The 23386-nt window shown below is 39.9% G+C and overlaps 1 protein-coding gene across 14 annotated transcripts in view; it reads right to left on the bottom strand.

The window, feature by feature from the left end:
• Window positions 1–871: 871 nt before the first annotated feature.
• Window positions 872–23386, bottom strand: part of CDK14 (cyclin dependent kinase 14) — a 333262-nt gene continuing 310747 nt past the window's right edge. For all 14 annotated transcript variants that reach the window (XM_049798612.1, XM_049798611.1, XM_049798619.1 and 11 more), the window contains one exon: window positions 872–5119. The gene's annotated coding sequence lies outside the window, so the exon portion shown is untranslated. The remainder of the gene's footprint in view (window positions 5120–23386) is intronic.

Genomic DNA, 23386 nt, shown 5'->3' on the forward strand with positions numbered 1-23386 from the left:
TGATGTTAAAACCAACAGACTCCTATAGACTCCTGCATTTGCTAAAAGAGCTTATTCTGATATTTCAGTCGAATATTCTAACCAAGTCTGTGCAGGCTGCATTGATTTAACTTTCATTGTCTAAAAATAGGTCCTAGCAAGATGTCAGTACCAAAAAAGCTAGAAGCATTGGAAAGGAGGAGAAAATACTGAAGGCACATATTGATTATGTTCAGTGTGAGTGAGCACTTGCCTATCTAATGTTATAATGCACAAATAAATAAAGAGGTTAAGAATCCAAGCAGCACATACTCACTGATTGAGATAAATAACCAACTATGAACAGGTGTAAATATCACTCCCATATCAAAACTGTGAAAAATGCATATCATATGCTTTGCCTGATTCTCCAACAGAATTATCAGGTTTTTATTTCAAGAGATGTTGCAATAAGCCAGAGTTTATTCTCCATACAATGATATATTTGTCAGACCTATTTTGTTTTTTTGTTTGCCAGAAAACTGGCCCTTCTACTACTTCAGTGAAATCCCAGTGTACTGTAAATAGGTCCCTTGTCACACATGTAAAAAAATGGAAAGAGACACCAAATAATTAACTTACTATTACAGACAGAAATGCGAAGAACCTTGCCCTGTAGTCAGCACTGCCTTGTAGTTTTGATTAAGCTCATGTGTTTGACTGAACCAGTGCCTAATCTTTTCAACTAATTACTGTCTAGTGCCTGCCTGCTTCTAAGTACTTTTTACTCCTTAAAAAGCTGTTGTTTACAACCATTTCCTTGTTCATTTTTTGAAGAACAAAAAATAAGAAAAAGTAAAAGAAAGGCTTTATTCCCTGGGTTAGGTCTGGATCACATATATGAAGGAGAAGAGAGATTCTGCTACACTTTATTCAATATGATGTTACAAGAAAACAACAGTTACAGCTGACAAACCATTACATCTTTCATAATACAGACAAATTACAAGGTGTAACAAATAATGCGACATTTATTTTACTGTACTGCTTACTATGCTGTTCTTCTGAAGTATATATATATATATTTAATTACATTAACATTGTTTTCATGTACCAGCCCTCCCCTTTTTATTTCGTTAAAAAAAGAACACCTCTTAGTGCACCATACAAAAATCCATGTGGAAGCTGGCAAGCAGGGATTTTGTATGCAGCACCATTGAAATGCATTTTGGGGGATGGGAATTATTAGTGCATCTTTTACTTTTAGATTTTTTGCTTATGTGAAAAATGCAAGGCAATAACATACAGTCACTCCACCTAAATGCTGGTAGGGGAGAGTATTGTTATGCTCAGTAATGCAACATAATTCTGTTTATATGGGGTGTCTGCATTTTGCTCCCCAGTCTGTACAGCCTAAACGTTTTATATAACAAAGATTACAAACCCAATTATATTCACAGATGAATATTTCGTAGATGAGCATATCAGAGCATTGACTACACATTTGGTTGCGTGCACTGACACAGGGCCCACAGGGGTGTATGTTGCCCACAGGGAATGTATTATCTTACCTTCTTTCCCCAGCAGTCTGAAGTGCAGAACCCCTGTGCACCAAAGAGAAAGCAAAAACCCCTGTGCCTCTGTGTACTGCAGACTGAATTTTCAGTGTTGCCTGTACCGACGCCTTATCCTAAACCATGGTTCCGATTAAAAACAATAGTGAGAATTAAAAGGATCCAACCGATCCGGGACACCGTACAGTAATGTCATGTTGGCACTATTGGAGTGTCCTGACTGGTGTGGTGCCTGCTGGGTGTGGATTAGAGCTGATCTGAACCCAGCAGGAGAGAGGACTAAGCCATCTCCAGCTGGTTGACTTGTAACGTCAGGTTCTGTGAATTTGAACTTGTAAGGAATCTCTGTATCGTGCAGACCATCTCTATCACCATCTTCCCTTTCCCCGTTTGCTTACTATTAGATCTCATATGGAGTTAGAACATGCCCTTCCACTTTTATCTGCTTACTACACCTGCTGCCCTGTGGCTGCTCTCCCCTCTCGCAGCAAAGCCACATCCTCTCAGTATCATCAGGAAGGATCTACTGGGGCTCAGCCAAGCGGTAGGAAAACGAAAGTTACACTGCTGCCGGCTATCGACTCCGAGCGAGTCCCACAGTTTCTCAAGGACTGTGTCCCAGAGACTGCTGGTCACTTAAGCCAACTTTTGACTGTTGACAGCATGAAACACCATGTTCCTAGCACCTGCAGCATGTCCAGGAGGCCAGGCTACTTCTTTGTCCCTTTGAAGATTCTGTGGGGAACTGATTTGGGAAGGATGAGAGAAAAAGAGGGTAATGCTATTGATCTTTGCTGAAGCTGTCTCAAGAGCATCGATGGTGTTTAAACAGTCCATTCTGCAACACTGAGAAGAGCTGTGGTGAAAACCCCACTTCTGCAAGATGCTGGAGAGGTGGGCTAGCTGTCAGAGGGTCCTAACTGATGGGTGTCAATCAGGCTAACCATGCAGGTAAGGGCTCTGCTGGAAGGTGGAAGAGGGAAATAAGGCCGTACCGTCAGTTCCCTGGACAAAGGAGCTTCTACTTTCTCAAAAAACCTTGCTGTTTCCCAGCAGATTTGATGTTCCAGAAGAGTAATTTCCAGTGGTCACGCAAATGGCACCAGCTTGCTGAGCCCAGGTCCCCTCGGTGCCGGGAGAACATCCCCAGGGCCCAGAGCCTCCGCTGGAGAGCAGCAAACCAAAGTCACCGCAGGCAATTGCGGCACCTGGGAAGTAGGTGCAGAAGTAAGAGATCCTGGTCACTCCTTAATTGATTGGTAGCTGAGATAACCTTACTACTGCTGAATATCAAGTTACTATTTAGGAACCTAGATATTTGTGCACTTTCCTTCGGGCAATTGAGTTTGAAGATTTTTGGACCAACTTTATTTCAGTGGTTGCTTAAAAGTGGGAATGGGGCAGAGACGATAATCTCACACACACGTGTGCGTACACACACATACACACATACATACCTTAAGCAAACACTATACATGAGTCACTATGGATAGTAATGTGCTAGGCTTGTGGGAACAGTTGGGGAACTGCTCTCTATATTAAACCTTCAGATGTTTAGTTGAGCAGTGTAATTGCTTGTCTCCCAATTTAAGCTGCCAAGTAGAAGCGTCTATGAAACTACCTTTATATTCCTAATTGAAATCTTTGTTACATTTTCAAAAATTCTTCAGATTTTTGCAGCAAGTTTTCTTTTTCTAAAAATAGCTAATTTTAATCATCAAACTGCACACGATTTAAGTAGCAAAGATAATGTATAAAAGACTTTTCTCTTACAAAAAAAAGAAACATGAAACCCAAACAAACCACGTCTAAGGCAGTTTCAGTGTGTGATAAATTCAAAAGTTCAGTGGTCACTTTTTCCCCCTCATAAACACAGGGGAAAAACTGTAGTAAGTTCTAAATAGGTTTGTGACTGAAAGTGGCTTTCAGATGGCTTTTACCAGATCCTGAAACAGAGATGTCATTGGGGAAAATTGTCTTTTAATGGCTGTGCAAATATTGAGAATATTTCCACGGTTCAGCTCTTTGAAAGTATAGACTTGTATCCTAGTTCACTAAGAGGCCTTTCGTAGCTACTTGCACCTTCAAGGATTTGCCTCATTGGGTGTTTTTTTCTTATTAAACACTGCTAGAGTTTAATAAGATGGCAGTAGCACAAATCCTTTTCCTCTCCTTTTAAACACTGAAAGCTAACCAAAGTGTTACCACACTTCTTAAAAATGTAATCCATTGCATCCAGCAAGCAAAGGATGTCAAATTTATGTGTAGAATAATATTGCCTAGCAAGCGTTTCTGTCCAACCAGGACTGTAACTCAACAGTGGTTTTTGCACCATACCCTGCCCTCTCTGAATGCAAAGCATTGTATATGGTCAGGGCAGTTTTATCGCACCCCTGAACGCAATGTTCTCCCCAACCAAAATGTAGCAGGGGCTTCCTTTTCTACAATCACACAACTTAGTTTCTTGCAAAGTTTGCATTTGAAAGATTCATTCAGAAAAGTTATCTAAAGACAGAGTATCTGGTAGTACCTTCCAATCAGCTCAGAATATCCATGGAAAATAACTCGAAAGGTGCTTTGGTGTGGAACAGCAAACAGTCTGGGATAAGGAAAATTCTCCACTTTGCTTTGTATGTGGCAAAGGAACACAGCTAGATTCAGTGGCTCATTCAACAAAAGTTTTTCTGTACCTTAGTATCTGCCTTGAATTAAACAGAACAGTTTAATCATCTCTGTTTTCAAGAAAACATTCTGAAAGGTAAATAGTGTGAGGAAAAACATAGAGATGTTAGCCAAGACCCATAAAAGAAAGAAATATTCTTGAAGGGAATAAAAATATAAAGAAATCATTGTATATCTGTCAGCTGCATACATCTCATCATTTTTGCTTTGTCTTTCTCACAGGCCTATTTTGAAAACTGGCATGCTACATAGCCTAAGCAGAGTAACCAAATTCAGAGTACTGAAGTAAACATGCAATTATTGCCATGTTTTTAAAATGGATATGAACGGTCTGAGGAGATAATGAAAAAAGAAATAACCCAACAACACTTCAGGAATAGTGGCAAGGTGCTGTAATTGTCAGCCGATCAGACAAGTTGGGCTTGCTCTGGCAGAAATAGTCTTCCCATTGGTTGCAAAATATGCACAACTCTCAAAGAAAACACACAGTCCTTTATGCCACCATTGGCTTTTTTTTCTACAGTCATTACTGAAGAAGTGTGAACACCAAATGTGTTGTCTTAATGTATTTAAGACATTGCTGGTGAAAGCATAAAAATCCTTACAAAGATGCAGCGCTGCAGTGGAAAATCAAACAAAATCAAACACAAAAGACTGAAAGAGTACATGCCATGTATCAGTAAGCAAAAGCTTAATCTTCACATAGTTCTCTGAAATCACAAGGTATCCAAATGCGTGCAAGGTTTTAAATAAATTGCAGGGAAAAAACAGGGTCTTGCCAGCTTCAATTTTCTTCTGCATGAAATCCACCATAGAGAAAGAAAGGAAACAGGCCGTGGTTTCTTCGTGGTGTCAGCCTCCTCATTAGGTTTTTGTTTCCCTCCTCCAAACTGGTAAATTTAATCCTGTAAGGAAACAATATAAATTATAACAAGCCCCACAAATCGCATTTTTAAATGTTTTTTTACTTGGTAAAATATAGGTTAGTCCAAAGCCAGTTATGAAGACACCAGCTCAGAGCAAAGGACAGATTTCCAAAGCACTTTTTGAGCTGGTAGCTCAAGAAAATGAACTTAAACCACCAATGTTTTCAGGGTGGTTGCCTAAGTGAGATATATTAATCCATATTCATGTATCTCTGCCCCAAGTGCTAATCTTCAGAGGTGCCATCAGCACTCACATTCTCCATGGAAATTACAGGCAGCCATAAATAGACAGTTGGCTCTTCTAAAGGTGGTCACACCCCATGCATGAATGCAAAGGAAGGTTGCTAAATGCTGGCACAGCTTCAGGAGTTTACAGGCTCTTTTTGCCCCCCTTTCTCATGGAGTCCCTAGTGATCACCTTCACAGCAATGCCTGCAACTAGTTTATGAAAAGGTGTCCTCAGGTTTGCTTCCTGAGAGTTATTTGAGGTACCTTGGGGCACATCACAAACACTTCTGCAAACACAAGCAGTTTATAGAGCTCCTTGATGTGCTGTGTTAAAACATATTCACGTTTATTTCATTTTTTTCTATTGATAGGCAGATAACTAAAACCTCTCCTTTCATATACCAAAAATAAACACTGTACCAATAGCTTTGCTTACATTGTCTTTCACTCTGCTGATGATTCCTGTTTGTATAGGCTCAAAGCAGTGACTGGACTTGCAAGAAGGTACCACAAAGTTTTTGAGATTCACGCAAAACAGGAGGCAGGCTGAGAATGTGGTAAGCATTACTTTAAAACAAAGCATCCAACAACTGCAAGAAGAGCCAGGTGAAGGCTAAATGAAGGCTAGATGCACGGGAGCCATTGGAAGGATTTTACAATTAACATACTTAATTCTTGATAAATGTCCAAGTAGAATTCTGTGCCAAGTAATAAAGTGAGACTTTCTGAGAAATTTTGTAGCTTTCTAAAGTTCAAAATTTATCTGTTTTACAACATTTTTCAAGACGAAGAATTGTAACTACAGACCTGCTACATTTTAAAAATGTAGTTGCAGGAAGACAGTCAGATATGGAGGAATTTTAGCATTTAAGAAAAAGAATGCTGAAACATTCATTGAGCATGGAACTGGTTTGTATTAGCATGTCCTAAAACTATTTAAATCAAACTGAATGCAGGTGCCAGTGAATCTAGTCTAGCCCTCATTTCAAAAGCAGGAAAAAAACAAGGCATCAGTTTTGAACTGCAGTTTCAAGCATAACATTTTAATTGTGGCTTTCATCAAAACAGCCTAATCTCTATACAACATCTAACTTTCATAATATCCAGGGTTCCTGTCGTGGTTCTTGAGAGCTCTTCTGCCCTTTAAGCACCAGAATACCTGAACTGGATTAACAAAAGCCTGTTCTTAATGATGTGTGGCAGCATCTTGGGCCCTCTTGGAGCTTGGTCTACCACCTCTTGAGTCCTGCTTGGGTTGTTTCCTAAATGCCTCTGGAGTTTGTGTGGAAATGTCTATTCCACATGAAAGTCCCACTTTCCCCAGGGTCTAGGAGCTTGGCTTAAGAGCCAATAAATCTTGTTTCAAGGAATACATCAGAGTTGATCCATTTAGTTTACCCTTCATAAGCTTAAAAAGAAAAGCAGTGTTTGGAACATGCAGATTCACAACTGCTCACTGGTGAAACACTGTTGACAATATTCCCCAAATTCCATATTTCCCTTCTCCAAAAGCACTACTTAGGGATGACCTTTTTGGAGCGCCTCCTTACAAAGAAGCAACTAAACTCCCCAAAGCTCCTTCCAACACTGAGCTTGCATGTGCCCCCACTGCCACCCACACTACAGCTGTGGAAGGTGGGCTTGCAGTTTGGAAGCACATCTGCCCAGATCCAGAATGGCTGGCCTAATTGCAGGCTAAATCCAAATTGCTGGACCAGTTCCAGAGACTGGCATAAGCAGCAGGGACATCTAGGACATGTAACAAAACCGTCTGGATAGAAAAGCCTCTGGATGGAAGCTTTTCCAGGAGTTACCAAATTGCTCAGATTTGCAGATAACTGCAATTACGTTAATTACATAGAACTCTTCCTTTCTATCAGGACCTCAGGACAATTTCTAAAGGAGGTGAGAATCACACTTCTCCCAGGGTTGTACTACAATTTCCCAGTGACAGTACTACATTTTCTGGCTTCAAGTTTGGCTCTGTAGGCAAAGCTGATGACATGTTCTCTGGGACAGGGCCTGAGCCTGTGAAATGCGGAATACCTTCATCAGAAGCTTAGCACTTCCAGAATCAAGCCCTAGAATGTTAAAAGCTTCCTTAGAAATGAACAAACTCTCAGCTACTACCATTTAACAAAGGGGAAAAAACCCCTTTGCATACTGGCAACCACTGCCAGCACCAAGGTAGACCAAGGGCAGAACAGAGGGGACTAAGAAAGGGTAGCAGGGGTTACATAAATGTGAATGGGAGATTGGAAAGTTTTTTGCTGAACCTCATTTGTTTTCCTGCCCTGGCTCAATATAAGGCAGCTGACAGTTTTATGATCACAACTCCATCAGCTCCAGCTTTGCTGGGTCCTGCTGTGCCAGTGCTGCAGCTGGGGTAACTGGTTTCCCATGAAGCTGAGAGCCTGTGTAACAGTATGGTGGGCAATGCCACCTCCCACCTTCTGCACAGGCTCAAGATTTAAACTAAATCAAACAGTAAACTCACTAGAAAAGATGATTTGATGCCACATTTCCCCAATGGTTCTGGCTGGGAAACACGAGAAGACATAGTGCAACTGGAACGAGGGAACAGCTGGTGGTCACAGTTTCTCTGAAGACATGCTGAAATGCACTGCCTGCCCAGGTCGGGAAGCCGTCCTGCACGACAGACCCACTACTCGCACCAGCATGCTGATGGCCAGGTTGTTCTGAGGCTGAACCCTCAGTTTTGGCTGCTCAGACAGTTCCACCGTGTATAAAATCCTTATGTGATCTTTGACACAGCAAACAAGCCTGCTGGTTAGGAATATATATATACACACTGGGAATATGTAATGTTTGCATCTGAATCCCTAATTCACTGGATGTTTATTGTTGATTCAAAGTGGAGGCAACAGGTGAAGTCCCTTCCCTTGGCCTTGAAGTGCCCTCATGGAGTGCCAGCCTTCTGCGCAATGGGGAGCAGGGGCTACCTGTCCTGAGGCAGAGGAAGAACCCAAACACAGACAGGCCACTTCTCAGGGGAGCGCTGTAATTGCTGTGCCGTGGGACAGGAGACCTCCTTCTCTTCACTTTTATATTGTTTAGGAGGAGACTCACATCAAATAGACACCTCCCCTAAACTGGAGGAAGAGGAGGGTGTCTCTTTGTCCACAGCAGAAAATCCACAAGAAAACAAACACAAAATTTTAGATTGGGGTGAACTAATCTTTTTATTAAAAAAGCATTGTTTCTTCAGTGGGGCTCTTGAACTGAAGCATCCATTGTTCAGACAACCGAGACCTGAGGCAGGGTCCTCCACACAGTGTTGCTGTTCAGTTCCCAGATGGCTTAGTATTCCATGTTTGCATTTTTTAAGATATATTTTAGAAATACCCTTGCTTAGAATTTAATACATTTTCCTGATCATACAAATCAAAGTTTTGCCTGGTGACTTGGCAGATTGTGTTTATGGCCTCTGGTCACAGCTTTGCTTATAAAAGCGTAAATTGTTAAATGGAATATTTACAACTTGTGATTTCCCAAGAGCAAAATAGGGTCCTTTCAGTTCTCCTTTAAAAAACCACAACAACAAAACTTGAAATGCAACAGACTGCCTTAAAAATGAACTTGCATTTTTTCACCCCAGGTCCAGGTACTTTTGGTTTTCATGACATCTCTACTAAACCTAATAGAAGACTACAACCAAGTTAATGATGTGCTTGAAATATCAAGTGACCTAAATCAAGTAACTCAATTGTATGTTTGTTATCTAGAGAAATTATCTGCTGCATACATCCTGTTTGTCCCAGATCCCGAATGGGATAAAATAAGGTGTTAACCCACCTTAAAAATGGCAGACGCCAACTTCAGAATGCAGTAGCTGTTGATGTAACAGTGGTTCTAGGAAGGGATACTAAAGCTGGTAATTTAAACATTAATCATACTCTCAAGACATGAGGCAGAGGAGGGTGACTAAATCCCAAATGATTTTCTTTATTTTAATTAGTAGAAGAATGTCCTTTCCTGTAAAAAATGCAAATCACCAATCCAATACATGCTCCTTTTGGCATCATCAGCATCCTTCTCTAGGTGCTTTTAATTTTTGTGTAAATTATCACATAGGGCGGAGCTGTGTGCCCGCAGAGTCCTTAGCATGCAAAGCACACTCAGAGTGCAGGCCTATTTATGTGGCAGCTGATTTAGCATTATTATAAGAGTATTCATTCTACAACGCTAGATTTAAAATAAAAATATGAGCTGACAACTGGAGATACCATATTCTCTATGAGCTGAAACATGGGGGTATTTAAGATCATCAACAATATATTCTTCCTGCTTCTCCCTCCACCACACACGCACATACCGCAGATACTGCTCCTCCTCTCTAAAAAAAGTATACTATTAACAGGTGATTTTTCCCCACACCTTTCATTCCTACCTTTGTTAGAGAATTCATTTTAAAAAGCCAACCAAACATTATCAATACTATTTGCACTCAGATAATATCTACATGCAACTCGTTGCTATAAATATTAATTAATTGGATCACCAATACCCATAATGCAACTTTATTTTGACCTACATGCCCTATGAACTAGATATTTTTTGGATTCAATTTTCTTAAAACCAACTGTCAGCATCATGTGATGGAAGAGATGAAAAATGAAAATGAGCGTTCCCGCTGTGCAGGTGAGTGACCTGTGGGAGACAGCTCTGCCTGCTAGGATTTTTACACGTACCATCAGACACAGACCAATTGATTAGATCATCTTATACCCGCCACCAACTAGGCTCAAGAGACTAATTAGAGAGAGTACTGCCTGCGCAGGCACCCCATTGACACCTAATTTGCTCAGCCAAAGCCTTTGGGGAGAATGTATTATCTCTGCAGCTGCACTTCATGCATTTCTGATTTGAGGCATAAGCAAGGAGTACTTCTTCACTCTTTTGAGCAAACTGAGTATATAAGCCCTTAAGTGCTAAATACAAGCAGACAAATTAAATCTGGCTAGCCTCCCATAAATTCTTTTCCCCTTCAAATATATATATACATATATACACGCGTACACGTCTAATTTTATATCTGTGTCTATAATATATGTGGACAAATGCAAACATGTGTATGTATGAGTCCGAATGTGTGTGGAAAGCATGGATATATAAAAACATTTCTATGAACATATGCTTTAAAATATGCAGTTGTTACACCATATAGAGCACGCTCTTTCGCAGAGAAGTTTTACTTCTGTGAGATTTTAAAGATGCAATTGTTCTAATATATGAAAAATATATGATCTGCAGTATTGTTAGCTCAGGCTCTGAATTACCCCATGGACAAGGCTCAGTAGACTGCTGCCTATAAAGTTGCTCTGCATATCTTCAGAGGTGTTAGTTCAAAGATTATTTCAGTATACAGCCTAGCTTTGTTGAAAGCTTTTTTTTGATGGACTATACCTTGTTTGTGGTTTCCCAAGGAATACTGTTCACTAAGGCTAAATATAAGATTACTAAAATTGCTTTCTGCTGGGCTTTAGTTTTACCTAGTTATCCATGCCCCAAAATACACAGGAGAGGCAAGACTTAAGGCTGTCATTAAAAATTTATTTGGAAAAAAAAAAAATGGCACTAGAAAAACTATGATTTTTTTTAACAAACTGAGAAGGGTTTGAAGAAAATATTTTCTGCTATAGGCTGGCATGTGATTCCTGAACTCAAATACGTTGTAACACACAGGAAAATGGTGGATGTGCATCACTTTTAAAATAGCACTGAAACAAAATATCTTCTTCCCTGTGATGTGTCTACAAAGCAACTTTCAGGAGCTGAATGAAGCTGAATTATTGCAATTTAATTTCAGCTTGTGTCAAAGCCCATGTTGACATGTTCAGCTGATAGTGTATACTCAGGATCCTGCACCACTGTAACTAAAGAATTAAAGAAGCCTTAACAAAATATGTGCAAGTTACCTGTGTGGCCAAGACATCAGATGTAACCTCCTTTGCCAAGTACACTATGAATGCAACTTCCAATCTTTTTCCTAGGATGGGGCATAACTTAATAAAAAAGAGAACATCCTCACCTCCCTCCCCTCACACAGGCCACATCTTGTCCAATTCACTTTACATTTCTTTAGCAATATTTAATCTTATTTAATGTTAAAATGACACCTCTCAATTATCTTGGCAATGGCTGGCTGTTATTCTTTCACAGACACAGCGCTGTATGGGATACTTACATATTACAATAATAACTACTATCAGTCATTAAAAGTAAACCACTGATTAATTTTTTCCTGCTGTTTTCCCTTGTGTCTTAGTTACTGCGTTGGTATTCTTATACACACTGGATTTCCCAGACTCTGCCTTCAGTGATGAAAATTGCTGTATATTCTTCTCTGCAGTTTTAACAGATGAATCGTAATACAGATTGCATACGGACACGTTCCTGTTTTAAGAATTTGTCTTCCCACAAAGGATTCGACTTTGCCTCTGAGCAAAGCACCGCAACCCCAAACAAGGGGATTTGCATATGGGAGGTGACTGCAGTTTCAGAGGGGGTGTGAGGGGATGACCCGAAAAGAAGGGAGTGCTAGACAAGGACTGTAAAATAGTCAGAAAATAAAAAGTTACATACTTTTATAAACTAAATGATTTTATGAGTATATGTACATTAAATAAGTGACATAATCTTTGAAAGGTGAGAGGTCTGTGGCACAGTGGTATGGGGCTGGAAAGCAAAACCCAAGATTTTGGCTTTGCTACTGAATGTGACTGTAGGCAAGTCACTTTATCCCACTGTAACCTCTGTTTTGTAACAGGGGCTCTGTTTTATATCCCAGCCTCTGGGTTTAGAGTGCCTCCCAAAATGAGTGCCCAATTTTAGCTGGAGCCACCAGTAGTTCAAATCATATAAATACAGTTAAATTTAACAAAAATGCAGTATTAGAACAGCTGCAAGGTTTGGAAGTTGTTGAAATCCTTACTTGGACTGTGAGTTTTCTGAATTGTACCTTTATGTATAATAAGAGTCCAAAATGAAAGTCCTGCGTCACCTAGGACTTTGTGAACGTGCATCCAACAGTCCAGTGTGGGAGGCTGATTCTGAAGAGCCAAGACTTACCCTTAAATTATACATCAGTTGCTAAGTAGCATATATGCATATCAAAAATTGCAAACCAACTGTGCATACTTTGCACACAGGTCTCTTCAAAATATTATAATGAATTCCTTCATAGTATGTCTTGTTAGGAAAAAAGGAATACAAGTCCTGATCTTCACTGTCATATATTTTATTCATAATATTCACTTCCAATGATATTTGATAACATGATTGGTTTCACAGTTGATTGGTAGGTACACCTTTAACTTTTGAATGGCTGTGGTAACTTCCAAATTAGTTTTCTCCAAGTCTTTCAGCAAAAATTCCTTCCTACGCTAGCTGCCCACTGCTGAAGTTTTTTCTTTGAGTAGAGAACAAAGTTCACAAAGCGTTTTACAATTACCATTTGAATAAGGCTTCACATGAAAAATGGCCAGGACTGAATCTACTACACATCTTCTAGTTTTCGAGAATAAAGCACACCCCTCTGTGAGTGAGTTCTGGGAAAACTAATACTTCAGATGAAGATACTACAAGAATAGCAGTGTTATTGAGCTCAACATAGTTTGCAAGCAAAGCCATAGAAACCTTATTAAAAACAAAAAAGCAAGCTGAGGATTTTGGTACACATCAAGACCAGAAGAATATTAGTGCTACTTGTTTGCAAAAATATACTTCTCGAACCTGATAAACAGCCAAATCCTTACAACTTCTTATACCCTCCTGTTTTGTTTTTCCTTTTCCAAAGGCTTCATGATTCATTATGTTATTTATATTTTTAATGGCTTAAAGATTTGTCTCCTCTGAAATTGAATCCCTATAAAGGCATAAATCTTCAGTATTAGATTCAGATTATACCAGTAGAAAAACTGAAGAATGCAACTCAAAGATTTTCTAGATTCGAATATGCAAGAAACCCAAGCAAGCCCTCCCACTTCCTTTTTTTTTTTTTCTGATTAATGTGATGTGACTAAATTGCTGTGTCTCACCCTGATAACTTGTAAAAAACCCCGCCAAAGAGGAACTGACTGAACGTGAACTGGAGAAATGCTGTCTCCCTGGATCTATAATGAGAGAATGTAAACCTTCTATTTTTGCCAGTGTTTGACACAATGGGATACCTATCTCAGCTGTAGCACCAGCTCTCTACTCTGAAACAGATAAGTAAATGCTATGCCTGAACAAAATTTGTAGATAGCTTAATTAAAACATCTGAAAGAAAAAAAAAAGAGTAGAGTATCAGTTATGGTTGCACATAACAGAACTCAGAAAAGGAAGTGCCTGTTGGAGGATGATATACAGCCATTAATGCTCCGGTTAACAGGTTTGTTACTGGTTTGAAGCCCTCCCTGGAGAAAAGGAGCACCAGGAAGAGCTGGTGAGAGATTCCTTCATTGCACTGTCTTGCTAAACCAAACAGCCAAGAGACTGGAGATTCAACTACAAGCAACTGGGTGCAAGTGAGCTGAGCTGTGGTACCCTTCCACCATGTCTCTCTCATCTTTGTCGCAGAGCCAGCTTAAGGAAATCCCACTGCCCACAAACCTCACTCCTTATTCCTGCCCTGCAACTTGTGCCCATCACTTGTCTTGATAAAACTGTCTGTGGGACTCCATGCACACTGGATCACTAAAAGTAGTGATCAGAAGTGGGATTATTTTGAATGTACATCTTCTCAGTGATCCAGTTCATATCAAACTTAAAAAAGAGTTGCACCAGCACAACTAATGGAAACTAGTGAAGGAGCAAGAAGGAACTGCCTGGATAGCGCTAGGCAGAAATTATCATGCTGTTTTTGCCTGTAAAGACAAAATCATGGAATCATGGAATAACATCAACAGCAGTTCCCCAGTGCATTACTCATAACAAAGCTTCACTTTCTAAAGTCTGAAATCACCTCCCAAGTCACAAATGGCTAATTATTTTCAGGTATCCATAAACACAGTGAAATCTGCCTTAGCTAGCCACTTAGGGGAGCAGACAGAAGTTGTCACATAATGACTAATAATTAGAAAGGAAGAAAACCATACTCAAAAGATCTGGGAATACCCGTAAGATTGCCTAATAAGGATAATCTCCTGTACATGTTTCAAGGGAGCAGCAAACAAGAGATGGCTGAAAGCCCATGCCTCTCAAAGTTCCTTGAATTTTTTTGGTTGGTTTTCATTTTTTAGCAATAAAAATATGTTGGCCTGCCAACATATCAAGGAGATGTTTAACACTTTGTGAAGCTTCAAGCCATATTTAACCAGAGTTCAGAGACTTCAGAAGGGATAGAAAAGCATCTGATTCTTTATAGGTCAGCACCTAGCTCTGAATGAAGAATACAACCCTAGAGTTCAGGGGAGCATGTCAACTATGCCCTAATCCAAATACCATGAATGAAACTTATTGACTGCCAGTCCCAGGACTGATGCTCACTGTTATTTAAAAGTGCTATTAATCAACTCGAACATAAGCATATTTCTTCTATCTGAAGCACAACAGCTGACCAACTCAAAAGCCAAATGAGATGATGTGCCTTACCATCTCTGTCCTCTCCCACCCATCTAATATAACAATAAGTAAATAACTTCAGAGAGCTTATTTGGAAATTTATTCCTGATTTCCCTGTCATGAGTTTTATCCCCAAAGCAAAGTCAGCTGGACAAAATGACACATGATAGAGAAAATGACATATGATAGACTAAATGCCTGCCAGATGACTCATTAGCATTCACCTCCTCCCCAAAATTAAGCACTGCCTCATCCACAGGTACTTAAAAATGGGGCATTCTATACTCATGTGATTGTTAGCATTAGCCAAGTTACTTCTTGAAAGATAAGTGCTCTTGGAACAAATGTAATGCTTCTAGTGTAAGCAGTGCAAAGCAGCTATGGGATAGTCTTGAGATGGGTGTGAACCATTTTGCTCTTTGGCTTACAGAAACAAAGATTCCTTGGAATTTAAAGATACCTCTGCAAGGGATCACAACACTATGAGCTACCTTAGTCCCCACAGACAAATGCTAAACATTAAGAAAACAAACTGTGAATGTTTATCATTACCAAAATCATTGCAATAGCCTGAAAGTACCTACAGGCACCTTGGAATTAAGTTATGTTTGTTAGTTCTTCTTTGCAGAAGAGACAATGAATGTTCAGATAGAGAAGGAAGAAGAAAGAGGGATGGGTAAACTAAGGAAAAAATATTAAATTTCTCACCTGTATTTCTATTTTTGTTATGTTTTTCCTAGAGAGTACTTTTCAAACCAGCAAGGATTACTTAATTAACCTGGAATGTGGAGTTACAAATGCCTGTGTTTTAGCTTGACAGAATAGACATCATTGCAGTCATGTTCCGGATAGCAAAGATCCTTCTAGCTAAGCACCATCTGGTTATACATTCTATTTGCTGCTGTGGCTTTTCAGAGACTGAGCATCATGCCAAAGTGGTCATGTCAATTAAAATACATTTTTTAGGACAGCACTGCAACCCTTAAGCGCACATAAAGTTAGACAGAAAACAGACCTCACATGCTGAATCAGAAGGATCATTCCCACAATTATAGTATATTAAATTAATGTCAAGTTTAAGTAATAGATGTATTTAAAATTTGGAATATATTTCCAAATACCATTATGTCCAAAACTCTTAGGCTATGTGTCCACCCACACTATGGATGCCATACAATGGTATTGACAGAGAGATCAGGAAGTCTTTGGAGTTGACCTTTTCAAGCCTGAATTGTTTCCCAACCCAACAGTTCTTAAGACTAGAATGGGGCAGAGGAGAAAAAATCCCAGTTTAGGAAATGCAGTGGTGTCTATACGGTATATTGCTTGCCTCCGTGCTCATTCTTTATTGGTTCTGCTGATACTTACTGAATACTGCTATATGGTGCTTTCACCTATACAGCTGTCACTTGGGATTCTTGCTGAAAATCTGTGACATTAGAAATAGTTACTGGCAGCTTCAGGCCAGCTGCTTTTTTGCCTGCCAGTTCCATTTTTACACACAAAACCATATGGAGCACTGAAACAGAAGTATTTCCCCAGTGCGGTCTCTGTGGCATTAAATGGAAAAAATGTTCCAGAATTGGCACCTCTACAGAGCGTCACTACAGCAATGAGGATATCCTATCTAGCATATAAAGAGATCACAAAGCAGCTCAGTGATTTTATTTCTCAGAGTTCCCACTCTGGCTGCAGTAAGAACCTTTTCCACATGTATGACTAAGATGTTAAAATATAACACATGGTTTGGGAAATCCAACATGAGGTACTTCTCATAGACACAACTTTTAGAAACCATGCAGCATCCACAGCCTTTGAAAATCAGGCCTCCTTCAGATATTACAGAGGCTCCCCCCCATCCCCCCCAATTGTTTTTTGAAAGACTTACATGTTTTTAAAGAGCAGTCTCACACACTTGAGAGGCTTCACACATGTGGCAGAAATAATAGTAGATGTCAAATCAGGTGCAAAATACCGTGCATTTTGTGGTATGCAAAGACAGGGATCATGGTAAGATGGAGTACTAAAGGCTTTTCTTTCAGTGCCATAAGCATCAGTTTTCTTGTAACTGCAAGAAATACTTAATCTTTTTTCTGAAGCTCCATTATAAATGTAAGGTTTTGCATAGCTCATTTAAATAGTTTAAACGACACAAGGTTAAGAACAGGAAAGTCTTTCACCAAAGGTGGTTAGTCCTTTTCAAAGATTTCATATTATTTGAAGCTTACTTTCACTGCATTCTTTTACCTTGGCTGCTTCCCAAGTGGGTATAAGTTAATTAAATAGGATTTTGACCCTTTAACCTTCCCTGTAAACTGCATCTTTACCTAACTCTATTTAAATAAATCAGATAAAAAACCAATCATGTAGCAGAATATGTATTTTTACAGCTGCGGAAAAAACAAACATGTCTATTAAGCTTATTTGTAAGTACTTAGTAGTCAAAGCAACAGCCAAGACTCATGGATGATTTTAATTAAAATAAATCTGGGTGGGCACATAAATTCATTTACGATGGCTTTTCTCAAACTGAAACTTCTCTAGCATTACTGAACAGCACTGCACTACAGTAAGTCCTCATTTGTTCATAGCAACTGAAGTTCAATCCACCTGATTAGCTTGTATTCGTTTTATGAGTCATGTAAAGTGTAGCTAGTCTTTATGAAAAATATCAAAGATATGAGGCTGAAAACTGTTACAGGAAAGGAGAGAAAGAAAGAGCAGAACAGATGGGCAGAGGATAACAATACAGAATGACACGCAGCATTTCTATAACAGACATGCTCTGGCTCTAATTATCAAAAGAAGGTGAAATAGATACACCAGGATAACACCGCATTGCTCTCTACAAGCAGATAGTGTGACTTTCTGTATATCATTAGCCCTTTTCACTTTAAGATACAAGCTTCTGAATATAACCACCACCTATTATCTCAGATTATTAGACCCTTCCAAAAAATGTCAGTGCCTTTTAATTTCATCCAGAAACAAAATATAACCTATGTATGAAGGATGATAACAGTTACATATGAAGAAATGAGTAACTAGCTCACTTATAAAGAATGAACAAAGAATTAAGCTGCCTCTTTGTGCCTAAGTGATGTGTTCAGGTCTCCGCATAGGCAGTGACAAAGATGCTGCCACTGGAACCTGAGCACTGATCATGTCTCTCACCCCCAGCAGGGACTTCATAAATCGAGTTCATCACAGAATGAAATCCTTCCAAAACGTAGGCCTTTGGTTTGATATATTAATAGTGATACTACCTAACCACCTTACTGGTGCATTATGTTCCAATTTTGCAGCCATTTGGTGATAAATACACACATATCATAGAATCATAGAATGGCTTGGGTTGGAAGGGACCTTAAAGACCGTCTAGTTCCAACCCCCCTGCCATGGGCAGGGACACCTTCCACTAGACCAGGTTGCTCAAAGCCCCATCCAACCTGGCGTTGAACACTTCCAGGGATGGGGCATCCACAACTTCTCTGGGCAACCTGTTTCAGTGCCTCACCCCCCTCACAGTAAGGAATTCTTTGCTAATATCTAATCTAAATCTACCCTCTTTCAGTTTAAAACTGTTAGCCCTCATCCTATCACTATACTCCCAGATAAAGAATCCTTCCCCATCTTTCCTGTAGGCCCCCTTTCGGTACTGCAAAGCTGCCATAAGGTCTCCCCGGAGCCTTCTTTTCTCCAGGCTGAACAACCCCAACTCCCTCAGTCTGTCTTCATAGCAGATGTGCTCTAGCCCCCTGACCATCTTTGTGACCCTCCTCTGGACCCGCTCCGACAGGTCCATGTCTTTCTTATGTTGGGGGCCCCAGAGCTGAACACAGTACTCCAGGTGGGGTCTCATGAGAGTGGAGTAGAGGGGGAGAATCACCTCCCTCGACCTGCTGGTCACGCTTCTTTTGAAGCACCCCATTATTTGCCCTTTTCCTGACACTTCCCTCAACCCATCATCACTGAACTAACATCAGGAAGATGACAACAGTCGTGTCACGCATAAGAAGTCCCCCACCACAGTGTAAGCAGAGAGGTACTGGCACAGGCAGGGAGGCAGACCCGCACACCAGCTCCCATCTTCTGAGGTGCAACCAAGCACATTACAAGTGCTCGGGGTATTTTAATGGCATCACGCATCATGTTTTGTCCACCTTTGTCAAAGTACATTAGATCAGGGTTGTTACCACACAAAGGCTATGATAACAAAGATTAATAGGAATATGCTCTTCCATTTTTCACATTGCATGGAAGTGGATCATATACTCTCACCAGTGAGGTTTCTCTGCCCCCCTTCACAATCCCCAAACCAAAGGTTTCTAAAGTAAGGTCTAGCAGTAGAGGATGCCCAAAGTAAAAAAAAAAAAAAGTGATTAAGAAAGGCACTGGGAATTCTAGCAATTATAATAAATAGTTTAAAGGCATGTCAACAGCCTGTAACTCTCCCTCCTCAGAACATTTTTATCCCTACAAGCAATAACCGACAATAACGGTACTGTAAATGCAGAGAGATACATACTTTGTGCTTTGAAAGGGCTTTGCATAGAGTTATTTTAATTATTTTCCTTATATAGTAGAGTGGAGGATGAAAAAGAGATTTCTGAAATAAGAAATGTTATTGTTAACTCACTAATCACAGCTGAGGGACTTAGGGGCAGTCTGGTTTCCGAAATATCTGAGCTTATTTTACAGAATTGACTAAGTTGGTGGTATCCCTGTCACATGGATTTCAATGCAAAGCACCAAAACTTCCTTTATGAGAAGTACAATAGACAACACTGGATGCTGAAATCATATCCTGGAAAATTTCAGAATGCTAATATTTGAAACAGGGGATATTTATTAATTTAAAGTTATTTTTTCATTTGTAAACACCTATTTATGAGGTGATTGAATTTAGAGTTGACGTATAACAAACATGCTATGTTATTTATTTTTCAAACATAAAATACATATCCCTGCTGTTTTGAGAAACTACTGACCCTTACGAGTCAAAGCAAGGGCTTGATTTCTCTCCTTTGATTCTGGGGGCCCACAGATGAGGGGGTTATAAACTTCCCTATTTTGCTGCTTGACAGTCAACATGCTTATGGATTGGGACCAGTGCAATAGCTGGGGGCAAAGCGAGTATCGACACGTAGGTAGAGCTCCCACGGGGACCTCAGGAAAAAGCCAAGACAGCCAAGGAGCCCAGCGTGGCAGAGCAGACCAGGAGGGCACTCTGCAGCCAAAGCCAGGCAACCACACAGCTACAAACGATGAGGTTTCACAGCAGAAGCTGCTGTAATATGGAAATAGATTCTTACCCTCCAGGCCCATATGTCATCACACCAAGCTAAGCTGAAGCTGCCAGCTAAAATGGGCAATTTCACATGAACTTGGCAGGGTGACTGCCAACACAGAGCTTGTTTTCCACTGGTGCCACCCACTCTGCTAATCCAATTCTGCCTCCTGATTTGCTTTTAAATAATAATGAATGCAGCAGATGGGAGGGGAAAATGTTCCCGGCAGTTAAGCCAGCATGCGAGTGAGGCTCTTTGCTTTTCACATATCTTGTGCAAACTAGCTCTAAATGCAATGTCAAGTGATTAACAGTGGTTAAACGAGAAAGCCAGGATTTGCCATGTTCTCAGTCATTCAATCTTTGACCAGGACAGGCAGGCAAACAAAACAGACAGAAGGATAACATGTTGAAAGAGAAAGAACCAACTTTCATAACATTTAACTTTGATAAGGAGAGGGATGGACTTCTCTTCCCATCCTTGCAAATACCCTTTTTTTTTTTTTTTTTTTTTTTGCAGGGGCAGGGGGATTGGTAAACACCAGAGCAATATTAAAAATACCTTTCAAGTCAAACAGGCAGTAATCAGGACAGGCACTATTGAGCATAATCCCGTGGCTGGCTCCTTTTTGACAAGGAGACGGGAAACAGGCTGAAGCACCAGGTTAGGGAATAGGGATGTGACTGTCAAGAAAAGGAGAGTCAGAGGGCAGACAGCAAAGAGCACACAGCCAGGAGGCTACATGCCTTTTCAGCAGCGGCAGGAGGACCTATTATTCCTGGGTCACACAACATTATCTGCTGTCCAACAAACAGCAGGTAAGCTTGTTGCACAGTGCACCGTGTTTTCTCTTGTGTCAGCCTGACACAGAGGATAATCACCTCCTACTGCTACCTACTGGCCTCACACTGTGGGTTGAAAGGTATGAATCCCACTGACAACACATCTCAATGAAGGTGAAAGAAGGCATCAGTATGATTCCATACACCAAAACTTCTTTCTTTTACTTCCTCAGTTTCTGAAAACTTGAGAAATTACGACTCTTGAAAGGAGTTAAAAATGCTTGTGCAATATTGCATCTAATCCCTTCTACATCTGTAGTGGTCTTTAACATGTGATCATTTTCTTGCCCCACATGAGGCCCTTGCTACATTCACTGCTCAAACTAAATGCTGCTTTTGTAAGACCCTTGACTCCTTTATTGTGGAAGTTGGAAGGTCTCAAGTTAAGTTGAGCATGAGACAAGAAAAAGTAAGAAAGTTTCAGTAGCTGAATGCCTAGAAAATTGCATTTGAGTCCTGCTTCTAGGATGTTCCTACATGATGCTAGGAAAGTTTTATCAGAGCTCCTACGTGATGCTAGAGAAGTTATATTAACCTATTTAATTTTTTTCTAACAGAAATACACTTGGCAATTCTCATTTTCCTTATAATCCAAGATGGTTCCTGGCTTGGGCTGCTGATACACTGAGCATTCACTGCTCCAGCTGAGGTCAATGCAAAATGAAATCCAATCTGAACATATTAAGCACTAAAAGATGCTAGGAGCTCTGAGAAATCAGGCAAGAAAAATTGATTTATTTTTAACAATTGCCATTTTAATACCTATGCCTCAGCTCCCAGTGTGTAAAATGGACACCTTCATACCATCTCAGCTCATGGAGGTACTGTGAAGGTGGCTTCCCAATGCTGGCAAGGAACTAAGATACAAGGCATCATGAAAAGCCTCCATGGAAATTAATGATTCCGTATCTGGTGCAGGCTATGGATGCTGTAGCCATAACGCATAGGATCAAGCACTGAATGATGAAAATGAAAAAGAAACATTAACTATCCATATGTATTCACAATCCATTATCCTGTAAAAAAGTGATTTGTGGTCCCAAAGAAATAATAGTATATGATCCTCCAAATGAAGACTGTAGGTGAATGCATAAACCACAGGTGGAGGGAATTAAATTTGAAACCTTACTTTGATATTTCCTACCTACTGTTTGAACTTGCCACTTTATTAAAGCTCCTGAAGCAGACTTAGGAGAAGACAGTATTGCTAAGAACTAATGGTACATCTTCCCAGTTAGTCACAAATAGGATGAAGAGATTCATAATATGAAACATAAGCCTGGCTCAAATTTACTATCAGCTTCTACGTCTTTCAACTGAAATATTTTGTCTGGTTTGATGTTGCAAGACCACAGTAACATAATTTGAGACAGCAACCTCTGATAATACAGAATAACAGATATTCCATTGTGTAAATTTTATGATCTCTGTTTTTCCATCTAATGTAGGGAGTTTAGCATATGCCTTCTAAAAACTGAAAGTATTCCATACAGGCATCTGTACTGGCCTGTTCTTTGTACTAATTAAATTAGTTTCCTGTTGAGTAAGTAAAATACTGGCAGCCAGGAACAGTTGGGGAGACAGCTCAGAGGCTTAAGCACTGAACCATGAACTTTTCTGTTTACTACAATATTAAACAAGTAGACACTCTTGCTGACATTATGGGGAATGAAAGAGCATTCTGTTAAGACATTTGTTTCATTACCGTTCGTGAACTACTGATCTTCTTAAAGAAAAATTTTTAAAGATACAAAAGGTATTTCATTTGATACAGTTAACTAAATAAACGTATTATTTGGTTTAAAAATACGTGTGTCAAAGTTAAAGCTGAATTTGAACTTCAGATCTAAGGGGTCAAAACTCAGAAGGGAGAAATGAGTCAAACAGCCACCCAACAACCCAACCTCATCTCGGGCTTCACAGCTCCACTCTAATGATCACAAAAGTGAAAATTTTATATAACGCACAGATCTTCGGCCCAAGCACCTCACAAGTGGTGTTGACACCTTGAAGGATTAGGGCAAGAGATACCATGTCTCTGATCTTCTATTCTAGTGGCTTTCAGCAACTGCTGGAGAGTTTGCCATACGTATAAATAAAGCATAACGATGAAGAAGCACACGCAGTATATGAATGGGAGGTCTAAATAGCCATTCTTACTTCAGTTTCATTTTTCCTTGTAATGTAAGAGCTCTTAAAGTATTATAAATTGTTTACATTAAAATATACATGCTTACCAGACGACATATACACTGAGACTTTGTGTGCATATATTTAGCTCATAGCTAATCTCTGAATAAAAGCCCTTTCTGAAAATA

This window comes from Accipiter gentilis, chromosome 4, assembly GCF_929443795.1.
Source record: "Accipiter gentilis chromosome 4, bAccGen1.1, whole genome shotgun sequence".
In the NCBI taxonomy this organism is placed as follows: domain Eukaryota; kingdom Metazoa; phylum Chordata; class Aves; order Accipitriformes; family Accipitridae; genus Astur; species Astur gentilis.